The sequence below is a fragment of the Somniosus microcephalus genome, chromosome 23 (genome assembly GCF_052327205.1).
Source record: "Somniosus microcephalus isolate GS21.2 chromosome 23, FLI_Smic_1.0, whole genome shotgun sequence".
Classification (NCBI taxonomy): Eukaryota; Metazoa; Chordata; class Chondrichthyes; order Squaliformes; family Somniosidae; genus Somniosus; species Somniosus microcephalus.
In genome coordinates this window covers 21,641,015-21,653,168 of record NC_141009.1, presented here as the reverse complement: position 1 = coordinate 21,653,168, position 12,154 = coordinate 21,641,015, and the positions used below count along the sequence as shown (strand labels likewise).

At 43.4% G+C, this 12,154-nt stretch overlaps 1 protein-coding gene across 3 annotated transcripts in view; it reads right to left on the bottom strand.

Moving 5' to 3' along the window:
• Positions 1-12,154, bottom strand: part of garnl3 (GTPase activating Rap/RanGAP domain like 3) — a 484,279-nt gene that overhangs the window by 276,223 nt on the left and 195,902 nt on the right. The window lies entirely within an intron of this gene.

The following is a 12,154-nucleotide window of genomic DNA, read 5'->3' as shown; positions in this document are numbered from 1 at the left end:
TTCCGCAGACCAGCTCATCGTCTACCCAACCCATTCCTCTCCGGGAATATCGGAGTCGTTCGAACAGGCTCGTCCGACCTCCTCCACGATTGACTTTTGCGGTTAAAGACACTTCTGAGGGGGCGCATGTGGCAAAGCCACCAAGGGACTACTGTATAACTGCCTTTAACAAGAGTGCTACAGCACCTAAGTTGTTTACTGTATGTAAATAGCCAGTTCTGGGTAGGTCCCAGAACCAGCGCGATGACGTCGTCACGTTGGTCACGTGACGTCCCGAACGGCGGGAAACGTGATGGCGTCATGATGTCAGACTGGGAGGTTCCCAGCTCAGAGCTCGTGAAGCCAGCATTAAGAAAAGACCTGTTGATTGTTTCTCCTGCATACCATTGTTTGTTCTCTAGTTTACATTAAACTTCGTTTTATTATCGGACTGACTCGACCTCAGTACTTCAGTTAGGGATCTGTCGATTCCTACAATATGTCTTTTTCTGCCAGGATGTCATGCATGAATGACATGCATGATGGCATGTTTCTACATGATTCAAATCAGTGCGTTTGTAAACAACTCAATAAGTTTGGGTTTGCCAAGTATTCGGTTGTGGAGAAGACTCTCCGTAAAGCTACACCTCCTCACGTAAGTTAATGGAAGGATGCTATAAAAATGCATTATACCTGCCAACAATTGCACATCAAACTCAATCCACTATCCGGGTCTGAAAAAGCACTGGCCTCTGTGCACTGCTACTTTCTGGCCCCATAATTACCAGAAACGCAGGAGAGAATGAAAGCCAGGCCATTGGTTTAGAAATCCTGTCCTTAAGTACCTCATTCTCAACTGCAAAAAAAAAGAAAATACCAAGGTAACAATTTGACATGCAACTATCAGCAGGCGTACCCTGCTCAGTACTGCCCTTGCCTCTAAATCCATCGCATTGGGAGGTACAGCAGCGATAAATATGTACTTTATATTAAGGAAGGCAATAATCAAAGGGCAGCAATCAAAGATGGAAGCTGATTGTTCATAACAGTCAAGTGCTATAAGTTATAATATCAGGTGCGGGTTTTTTTAAACTCTAATTTTTCCACACAGTTGTCTCCTGTCTGGTCTACCCAGAATGTTCCAAAGGGACCCTGGAGGACAGGTAGGCAAGCTACTCCTAGACCAAGAGACAAGCCAGGGAACAGCCATCTGACCTCCCTCCTTCACAATAGATGCTTTTTAAAAAAAAAACATGGCGCTCTTTCAACGCACTGGGTCACCAGGCCACCCTCTCAAGTTGATCATCAAATTCTGAAGAGGGGAGCAGGCTAGAGAACACAAGCCAAAAAAAGTCAAAGGGCTTTGAACCGAGAACTGCTACACAGATCCGCTGAATGCCGCCACAAAGCGACCACATCAAAGGGTGCTCAACTTAACTTGGTGAGATTAGCAAGCCAAAGCAATGCAAAATTATTTTAGAATGTGCTGTTGAATATTTAGTAACACGGGTGTTCGGCTAATTGGAGAATTGAATTAAATACCAAACAGGGAATTTCAGTCTGATCATTCGAAAGTTGTACTTACTCTTCTGAACCATTGTAATCTATCAGCCCCATCACTTCTTAAAATCATCTGTAAAAGTCAGGCAAAGTCCCTAGTATTCTGTTTAGGAACCTTGCCTGACTTTATTAATGAGAAGTATGATGGTGTTAGACATTGTTTAATAGAGAAAGGTCAGTTGTTTAAAACGTCTGGCATTAACATGACCTTTGGATGTATTAAATGCTTTTTTGCAAGGATGAGTGGCAGAAACCTTTGAATTTGCTAATTAACTTAACAGGGGTCAAGTGGATTAGACATTCTACTTATCAATATCAAGGAACAGCACAGGTTCTATGCCCTTGGCCAGCAGCCTCTGGACCTTTCCTAATCACTATTATGGCAAATCCCTGCATCCATGGCTCATGCTCCAGGTTCTGGGACCATTACAAAGTGCTAATATTTGGATATATTGATTTCACTGATTGAACCAAAATACGACTTTCTCGCCCCTTTTCGAGCACAACCCTTCCTATTGCAGGCTCTGTGGCTGTAGAATCAGCTGGGCTCAATCAGCGTAAATATAATTGTAATAGATCGGGCCCAGAGGGCTTTCCATAGAATTATAGAATATTACAGCACAGGAGGAGGCCATTCAGCCCATCGTGCCTGTGCAGGCTGTTTGAAAGAGCTATCCAATTAATCCCACTCCCTTGCTCTTTTCCCCATATCCCTGCAAATTTTTCCTTTTCAAGTACTTATCCAATTCCCTTTTAAAAGTTACTATTGAATCTGCTCCCACCGCCCTTTCAGGCAGCGCACTCCAGATCATAGCAACTCATTGTGTAAAAAAAATTCTCCTCATCTCCCCTCTGCTTCTTTTGCCATTTACCTTAAATCTCTGTCCTCTGGTTATCGACTCCCCTGCCAATGGAAACAGTTTCTCCCTATCTACACTATCAAAACCCTTCATCATTTTGAACACTGCTATTAAATCCATCCCTCCTCTTACTACCCTTTTACTATTTATATGCCTATAGAAGACTTTTGGATTACCTTTTATGTTGGCTGCCATTCTATTCTCATACCCTCTCTTTGCCCCTCTTATTTTATTTTTCAGTTCTCCTCTGACCTTTCACCTGATTCTCAGATGTATTTGCAACCTGACATCTGTCATACGCACTCTTTTTTCTGCTTCATCATATTGGCTATCTGTTTCGTCATCCAGGGAGCCCTGACTATAGTTGCCCTGCCTTTCCCCCTAGTGGGAATGTACCTCAAATGTACCTAAACTATTTCCTCTTTAAAGGCAGCCCATTGTTCAGTTTTGCCTGCCAATCTTTGATTCCAGTTTACCCGGGCCAGATTCGTTCTCAACCCACTGAAATTGCCTTCCCCCAGTTAAACATTTTTACTCTAGATTGCTCCCTGTCCTTTTCCATAGCTAATCTAAACCTTATGATATTATGATCACTGTTCCCTAAATGTTCACCTACTGACACTTGCTCCACTTGACCTATCTCATTCCCCAGAACCAGATCCAGCAATGCCTCCTCCCTCGTCGGGCCGGAAACATACTAATCAAGAAAGTTTTCCTGAACACACTCCAGAAATTCTTCCCCTTCTCTGCCCTTTACACTATTAAAATCCCAGTCTATATTAGGATAGTTGAAGTCCCCCATTATTACTACTCTATAGTTCTTGCACCTCTCTGTAATTTCTCTGTAAATTTGCTCCTCCATATCTTTCCCACTATTTGGTAGTTTATAGAATACACCCAGTAGTGTAATGGCACCTCTATTATTTCTTAACTCTAGCCATATAGATTCTGTCCTTGACCCCTCCAGGACATCCTCACTCTCCAGCACTGTAACATTCTCCTTAACCAATACTGCGACACCACCTCTTATCTTTCCTTCCCTATCATTCCTGAACACCTTATAACCAGGAATATTTAATACCCAATCCTGCCCTCTTTTGAGCCAGGTCTGTTATTGCCACAACATCATATTCCCATGTGGCTCTTTGTGCCTGCAGCTCACTTATCTTGTTTACTACGCTTCGTGCGTTCACATACATACACTGTAAACCCATCTTAGACCATCCTGTATTCTCTCTTAGTTTGGCCCCACCTAATACCTTACTATTTCTTACTTTAGTGCTCTCTGCCTCTCCCAATCCTTTGAGCACTTTATTTCCCCTTTCTAATGTTACATCCTGGTGCCCATTAACCTGCCAAATTAGTTTAAACCCTCCCCAACAGCACAAGAAAACCTCCCCACGAGGCTATTAGTTCCGGCCCTGTTGAGGTGCAACCTGTCCGGCCTGTACAGTTCCCACCTCCCCCAGAACCGGTCCCAATGCCCCAGGAATCTGAAGCCCTCCCTCCTGCACCATCTCTCCAGCCAGGCATTCATCTGCTTTCTCCTCCTATTTCTATACTCACTTGCACGTGGCACCAGGAGTAATCCGGAGATTACTACCTTTGAGGTCCTATTTTTTATTTCTCTTTCCTAGCTCCCTAAAATCTGCCTGCAGGACCTCATCCCTCTTTCTACCTCTTTCTAACCAACATCACCAATAACAGATTAAGTGGTCATTTATATCACTGTTGTTCATGGCATCTTGCTCTATACAAAATGGCTGCTGCGTTTGTCTATATAACAGTGAAGTGCTTTGAGACATTCCTGAGATGTGATACGGCACCTTCTAAATGCAATTGATTTTTCTTCCCTTTGGATAGGCTGGGAACATCTTAAAACATAACTTTGAATCTAGTTGATGTTAGCAGAGAGCTGACATTCCTGCTGGCTCTGTCCTAACATTAAAACCTAAAGCAGTATTTGGAAGCCTTTGAGAGGAGTTCAGTGCGTGCGTGCACTCCATATCAGGCAAACCGGAATTGTACCTGTGTGAATTTCTTAGTAGCTTGGCTTGGAGACTCTTATACGATGGTGCAGGGTTTCTGTGCAGCTCAGACACCAGGTTGACCCGAATGAAATCACTGAATTAATTTTTTTCTCTAGAAAAGGGAAAGGCTGAGGGATGACCTAACAGAGGAATGTGCTACCACACGGAGTAGTTGAGGCGAGTAGCATAAATATATTTAAGGGGAAGCTAGATAAATACATGAGGGAGAAAGGAATAGAAGGATATGTTGATGGGGTGAGAGGAAGTAAGGTGGGAGGCGGCTCATGTGGAGCATAAACACCGAAATGGACCAGTTGGGCGGAATGGCCTGTTTCTGTGCTGTTACTACTATGTAATTCTATGTAACTCTGGTGTGCCGGGTCTGTATTGAAACAACCTGGTCTGACACCGGTACCTGTAGTACAACGGGCCTTCAGACGCTTTACTATATGAAGTATGTGTCGACTTTTCCTTCAGTAGAGAGTTTATTACATGGAGGTGATGATACAGGATTGTAATACACAGCGCAGTTACTTTTGTTTTGCTAGAACTCCTTTATAGATATCAGCTTTATATTGGGGCTCTAATTTCTTGGGCAAAATGCGTACATTTATCCTTAGATAAATTACAGCAGTAAAATGGATTGGAAGGCGGTGTAATCCCAACCAATATGTTTACAATTCAACTTCTGGACTAACATTTCTGATGCAATAGATCCGCTCTTCTATGGGTAGTGGCCAAGGTTGAAGGGTTACCCTGTATTGTTCTTATAATTAATCACAGCAAATTATAAATGCGACCACAAAGAGAATATTTATCAGTTCACTACAAATAGAAGGAACCTTCTCCTGTAATGCCTCCACCCCAATCTCGCAAATGGCATCAACTACTGCCTGGACCGTAGTCTAGCTCTTCTATCAGTTTTATTGAACTCAAACAATTTTCCATTCTGGCTCAGCCATTCTTCAATGCTATGGAAGATTGCACATCATAGAATCATAGAATTATACAGCCCATTGTGCCTTTGCTGGCTCTTTGAAAGAGCTATCCAATTATTCCCACTCCCCTAACCAGAATTTGAAAACTCCATGTTGTGGGGTAAATCCCAGCTTCTTCTCCAGCTTAACATCATGGCTCTTTAACAATGAGCATTTGAGACACGGTCAGGATTTTCTCCTCCACCTCAGGCAGTCCCATTGTCAGCTCTTCTTGTTCTACGTCTGTCATTCCATCTCTTCGCAGTTGCATTCCTCTTCATTCTTCAAGTGTTGCATTACGTCCCTGCAGGCCTCTGGTTGAATTGTTCATCTCTTGTTCTCTCTCCACAAAACACAGAAAGGGAACTGCTGTGAGCGAATGAGTCACTCACTATCTCCTCCCCCAGCCCTAGACCATGCTCGGTTTGCAGATAGGAGGGAATCTAATCTTAATGAGGCAGAGGAGACAGGCAAGTAAAATCCTACCCACATATCTCAAGCTTGTTTATGTCAACATCCTGCTTGTATCGACACTAATGTGAAGTCCTAGTCCCTTCTCCACACATTAATACCAAATACTTACAGTGTATTAAATGCTGTGGCTACTAGAGCAGGTCAGAGTCTGGGTATTCTGTGGCGAGTGTCTCACCTCCTGACTCCCCCAAAGCCTCTGTACCACCTACAAGGCACAAGTCAGGAGTGTGATGGAATGCTCTCCACTTGCCTGGACGAGTGCAGCTGTAACAACACTCAAGAAGCTCGACACCATCCAGGACAAAGCAGTCACTTGATCGGCAGCCCATCCACCAGCTTAAATAATCCACTCCCTCCACCATCTGGCTGCAGTGTGTACTACTTACACGATGCACGGCAGCAACTCGCCAAGGCTTCTTCGGCAGGACCTCCCAAACCCGCGACCTCTACCGCCTAGAAGGGCAGCAGGCGCATGGGAACACCACCACCTCCAAGTTCCCCTCCAAGTCACACACCATCCCGACTTGGAAATATATCGCCGTTCCTTCATCGTCGCTGGGTCAAAATCCTGGAACTCCCTGCCTAACAGCAGGAGTCCGTTCACCACATAAGATGAAGGCGCACCAGCACTACCTTCTCAAGGGCAACTAGGGATGGGCAATAAATGTTAGCCTTGCTGGCAATGCCTACATCCAGAGAATGAATTAAAAATGTCGACATAAACTTTGGCACGCTTAATTCGCCAATTTTTTTAAGTTCCTGACAGTAATTATTACCACTTATGTCAACAGGCCCTTGTCTTCATGTGTGACAAGGGACTACAATTTGGACCATATTTATAATGTGGACAAGACAGCCTTGTTATTTTAAGTGTGTCCCGAACTGCATCAAGGGATATAGTGGGGATAAACAACAGAAAAGCTCACTGACAACATGAGAACAGATAAGCTACAGCTTATCATAAGTCGCAAAACCTGCAATCTGCTTATGTCAACAACATTAGAATGGTCCCCAACATGATGACATGAGTGGGTAGGACTGTATTACAATAATTGGAGACTGATCCCAGGTTTTAAAAGCAGTTTGAACATTCTTTATAACCAACATTCAGTAACGTATCTTCCTCTGTCTTCAGATCGGCAATGCTTTCCAACAATGCAAAATCTGGGCTTTGAGTTACAGTGTGAGGATTGCAACCCAACTAGAACTGATCTATTGTACAAGACACATATCAGAGGCAAAATTGCAGACTGTGGTTAATTCTGGAAGTTGGGGCAAGATTTGAATTGGCGGCTTAGGGGCACATGACTAAACCTTAACCAAGTAAAACTCCTGCACAGGAGCGAATGCACAGCACTACACAATGAAACGGTCTCCTTTGAGCATCTGCTCAAGGCCTAAGGATTTCCCGATTTCAAATTTCCCCAAGGTTGAAAGATCTGAACTGGAAGCAATTTGGGAATTATCGTTAATATTGGACCAAGGTGATCCCACTTTTTCCACTAACTAGTCTTATACTCTTTAGTTTACATGTTCTTCACAGTCAAAATACAGTGTGTTTGCAGCGGATAGCTACAACCTCCTAATACCCACATGAGCAAAGGCAAGAAAAGGAAAATTCTACCGATGCACTCAGAATATATTTGACAAATATTAACAAAAAACTTGCTCAAGCCAGTCGTGATGTGGACTAAAACATGAACCCGCCAAATATTTCCAGGATCTTCTCTTTTTATGTTTCAATGTGAAAGATGAATGAGGAATTCTCCAACTTGGTGCTCCCAGCGGCGAATCTCACAGCCAGCAACACATTGTGCTACGCATGACTTTCTGATCATTAATTTGGAAAACTACTCCTATCGTGTCTCCAACTGTAATTCCTGATTACTGATTGCCTCGCGCTAGACGTCATGTCCTTTGCAAACCTTATAAATACTGCACACTAAAACATTCCAAAACAAGGTGTGGAGATGCCGGTGTTGGACTGGGGTGGACAAATGTAAGAAATCACACAACACCAGGTTATAGTCCAACAGCTTTATTTGAAATCACAAGCTTTCAGAGCGCTGCTCCTTCGTCAGGTGAAGTGGAGAGATGCATAAAGACACAGCTTATATAGTCAGAGAATAATGTCAGATGTTTACAGGTAATCTTTCTAACTGCCATTTATCACACCTCACATCACATCTCTCTGCCGAGGTGTGATAAATGGCAGTTAGAAAGATTACCTGTAAACATCTGACATTATTCTCTGACTATATAAGCTGTGTTTTTATGCATCTCTCCACTTCACCTGACGAAGGAGCAGCACTCCGAAAGCTTGTGATTTCAAATAAAGCTGTTGGACTATAACCTGGTGTTGTGTGACTTCTTACATTTTTCCAAAACAAGGTAGTAAATCCCGGTGGACATTATTTAATGGTGGTCTGTCTCCCGGAATAACTTATTCCAATTACATTTTATTACTAGAATCTCAAGGAACACCTTTTAACTTTTCCATCCGAGACCCAAACATCAGCAAAATCTATACATTATTTTAAAAAAACGTGCATAGGGCACAAATTTCTGTTGTGACAATTTTTGGCCATGCTTTTGTCTCAATGTTTACCACTGTAAATTGAGGCGTCAACATTTTCCATTCAACTAGTCCATGTCAGATGTCACAATGTAGTTGCATACTCCAGGTACTAGGTGGCTCTGTGGAGCAAGTTGCTGAAATCCCTCTCCGAACTCCCAATACATAAAAAAGAAATGACATTCATTAACTGACTGTGGACAACACCATCGGCAATTTACTAGCAGTAATTATTATTCAGTTACCATATGAAATCCTTGACTGGATAGCGTAAATAAATGTTTTAAACACGACAAGTTGATGCTGTGCAACACAAACACTTAATCTATTCATAGGAAATTCTTTCGTCAAAGAAATTTACGCACTGCCACCCCACAGCATAATTCCAAGGTCCAAAAGCCAGAGTCTTGCTCACACTTGCATCTTCTCCGTAACAAGACTGTCCTGCAGATGCATCAAGAATTTTTGTATGCTGGAGCAATGTGCTGGAGAAAGAGTTTGGAGGCCAATAGACTGAAGTCATGCATTAAGAGATAAAAAAAAAATATCTGGTTGTGAGAAAAATCTGTTCAGAAACATTTCCAAAGCGAATTTAAATGACATTTGGTGAGGTCTGTCATTTTATATGAAGTTCCAGATGGCACACTGTAGCTGTGATAAGGAAGAGCTTCTGTGAGGAGAAATGTTGTGCGTAATACAGAGTTAGAATGTAAACAGGTGCTGACAAAACCGTGTGCGAGAATAATCTGCTTATGCTGCAGAGCCACATTGCAATGCAGTTCCAACCTTTCTAAGGCATTGGCCCAGAATTTGCTGTCAATATAACGGTGAGGCTGATGGCGCTCGGCATTATTTAAGTGTAAATGGTAAGGCAACTTCAGGATCGGGCAGATGCGCCGCTCCACCATTAGCTTTGTGAAAACGGCGTCTCGCTGTCTGCCTCACCACTGACATGCATTGAACGGCACGAAGCTGCTGCATTTGCACAGCAGATACAAACTAAACTCGCCACGGAAAGTTGAATGTTGTCATCAGAAGCGCAAGTGCCCTTTTAATGACGTGGTAACTGTTAATTACTGCCAATCAACCTCTCTGGCCCTGAAAATGTATTATTAAAAGTGTGGAGTATCATTCCTTCAGGTATTAATTGCTGTTGGAAACATTTAAAACTATTTCTTTCTGTCTCTTATCTCTTCTCTTAATCCAATCTTTCTTTCCCTCTCTTTGTTTCTCTTTAATTTACACATCCTTCTCTGTCGTTCCTCTGTTTATTTCTCAATCCTTTAATCTGATTGGTTAAGGAGATACCCTGTTGCTTTCCCTGTTCACTCAGGCCCCCGATGCCCTGATTCCCTCGCTGCGCCGTTATCAGCTCGCACTACCAGCAACTTGTCATGCAAAAATTATACAAACTAAACATGCAAGGGCATTTCTAATTAACGGCAGGCGCCATTGGATGCCCTGCCACAGCAAAGTCTGGGCCATTAACTCCCGTGAATGAAACAATTCTGTTTATACTGCGAGATGGAAGGAAAAGAACTTGATGGCGGTGAAAGAACACGGCCGACACCAGCCCTCCCGCCTCGTTCATGGCCACTGAAAGAAAACAAAAGATTTGCATTTATCTGCAATATCCGAGAGATCTGCGCTCCTCTAATTCTGCCTTCTTGAGCATCCCTGATTATAATCGCTCAACCTTTGGTGGCCGTGTCTTCTGTTGCCCAGGCCCTAAGCTCTGGAATTCCCTGCCTAAACCTCTCCGCCTCGCTGCCTCTCTTTCCTCCTTTAAGACGCTCCTTAAAACCTACCTCTTTGACCAAGCTTTTGGTCATCTGCCCTAATTTCTCCTTATGTGGCTCGGTGCCAAATTCTTTTGTCTTAAAATACTCCTGTGCAGCGCCTTGGGAGGTTTTACTGTGTTAAAGGCGCTATATAAATACAAGTTGTTGTTGAGCCTTATCACATCTCTCAGACATGGCTCAAAGTACTTCAGTCAATGAATGATGTAGAAGTGCAGAGAGTGTTGCTATCTAGTTAAACGTGAGAGCCATTCCACAAACAGCCAAACCCCGCCCCCCACCGTGCCCCCCACGAGCAGCAATGAGATGAACAGCCAATCCATCTATTTTTATTGGTGACCTGAGGGAGAAATGTTAGCCAGAACTCCCTGCTCCACTGGAACAGGCCGACGAGGCGCCCGACAATGCAGCGATCGCTCAGTACCGTGCCGGAGTGTCAGCCCAGGTTACGTGCTGAAATCCCGGAGTGAGGCTTGAACGCACAGCCTTGTGAGTTAGAGGCGAGAGTGCTTCCAACTCAAGCCAAGCTGACGCCTGCATTGTTCAAGTGGTTTCAGTGGGACGCACTAGAGTCTGGTTCTTATCCGTGTAGTTCAAAGGCCTTTTCTTTTTAAGATGTACTTAGCTGAACTGCACGGAGAGGAGCCAGGCTCACTGCAAGTCATAATGAAACCACTTAGAGACCAGCTGAGACCTGAGTGGGAGAAGAAGTGGCAGCAGTATGAATTTGGTGGTGGAAACCAGTGACTCTGTAAAGCTCAGGATAAATAATACCATCAAAAAGGTACTGTTAGTTTATTGTAAATGTTTGAATTATCTGTGCTTGTGACAGCAAACAGAGGCTGAATCCGTTTTTTACACTGAATCAGCTCCCATTCACCAAGAGAGACATGAATGCAGGCCGGGGTTTGGAACACATTTTATGTTTTGCTTCACATTTAGTTTAAACTCCCTGCTCCCCGTCTGCCGACGTTACCAGATTAGGTGTAGTGAATTCTGTAGATGGGGGAAATGGGCTTAAATGTGGCGAATGAAATCTAATGTGTGATTTTGCTATTAAAAACACAGCAGCAATTATACTCTGAACGGAAGCAGGCTCGATGCTGCGGAAGAGCAGGGAGACTCGAGAGAACAACCCAGGACATTAAAAGCAGCACCATAGCTTGATAAGGTTGTAACATAAAGCTAATGGTATTTCAGGATCCTTCACAAGAGGCGTGGGGGGAAAATTCAGATGCGCCCCCTTTGGGGCGCTAACTTCGCCAGGGCGCTACATTTACAGCCCCGAAAGCCAAGCTGACGACTGCATTGTTCAAGTGGTTTCAGTTGGATGCAATGGCCCAGAAATTCGGGTCTCCACGGGTGAGTACGCACGGGGTACTCACCCGTAGGCCCAACGGAAGTGCCGGTTTCGTGCATGCACTGCGCATGCGTGGGGAACCGGAACTTCCGTTCCCTTAAAGGAAGGGGTTCAGAAGTTGAACGCGTGCGCCGGAGAGGCAGCGCGTGCGCATTGAACTTAAGTTTTTTTTGCAGGTTTCTCTGGGAGGGTAAGTCTCCAGGAGTTACACATATAAAAAGCAGACGCAAGGCCTCCTTTTAACAAGGTAAGTGGTGAATTAATTAAAATTAAAACATTTTTTCCACAGGTTTATTATTTTTAAATACTTTAAAGAAAGGTAAGCTTATTTTTAGCCCCATTAGAAAATGTTATTCATTTTTCAAAAATTTAAATTGTTTAAAGTAGTTATTTTATGTAATTTATAGTTATTTTAAAAATGTGATGTTTTTTGGCTGAATTCAACCTGTTCTTTACTCTTAAAAAGCACAGCTACTCAGGCACAGCACTTCACTAACACCCAGTGAAATGCTTCAAAACAAAAATGATGCACCTTTATTA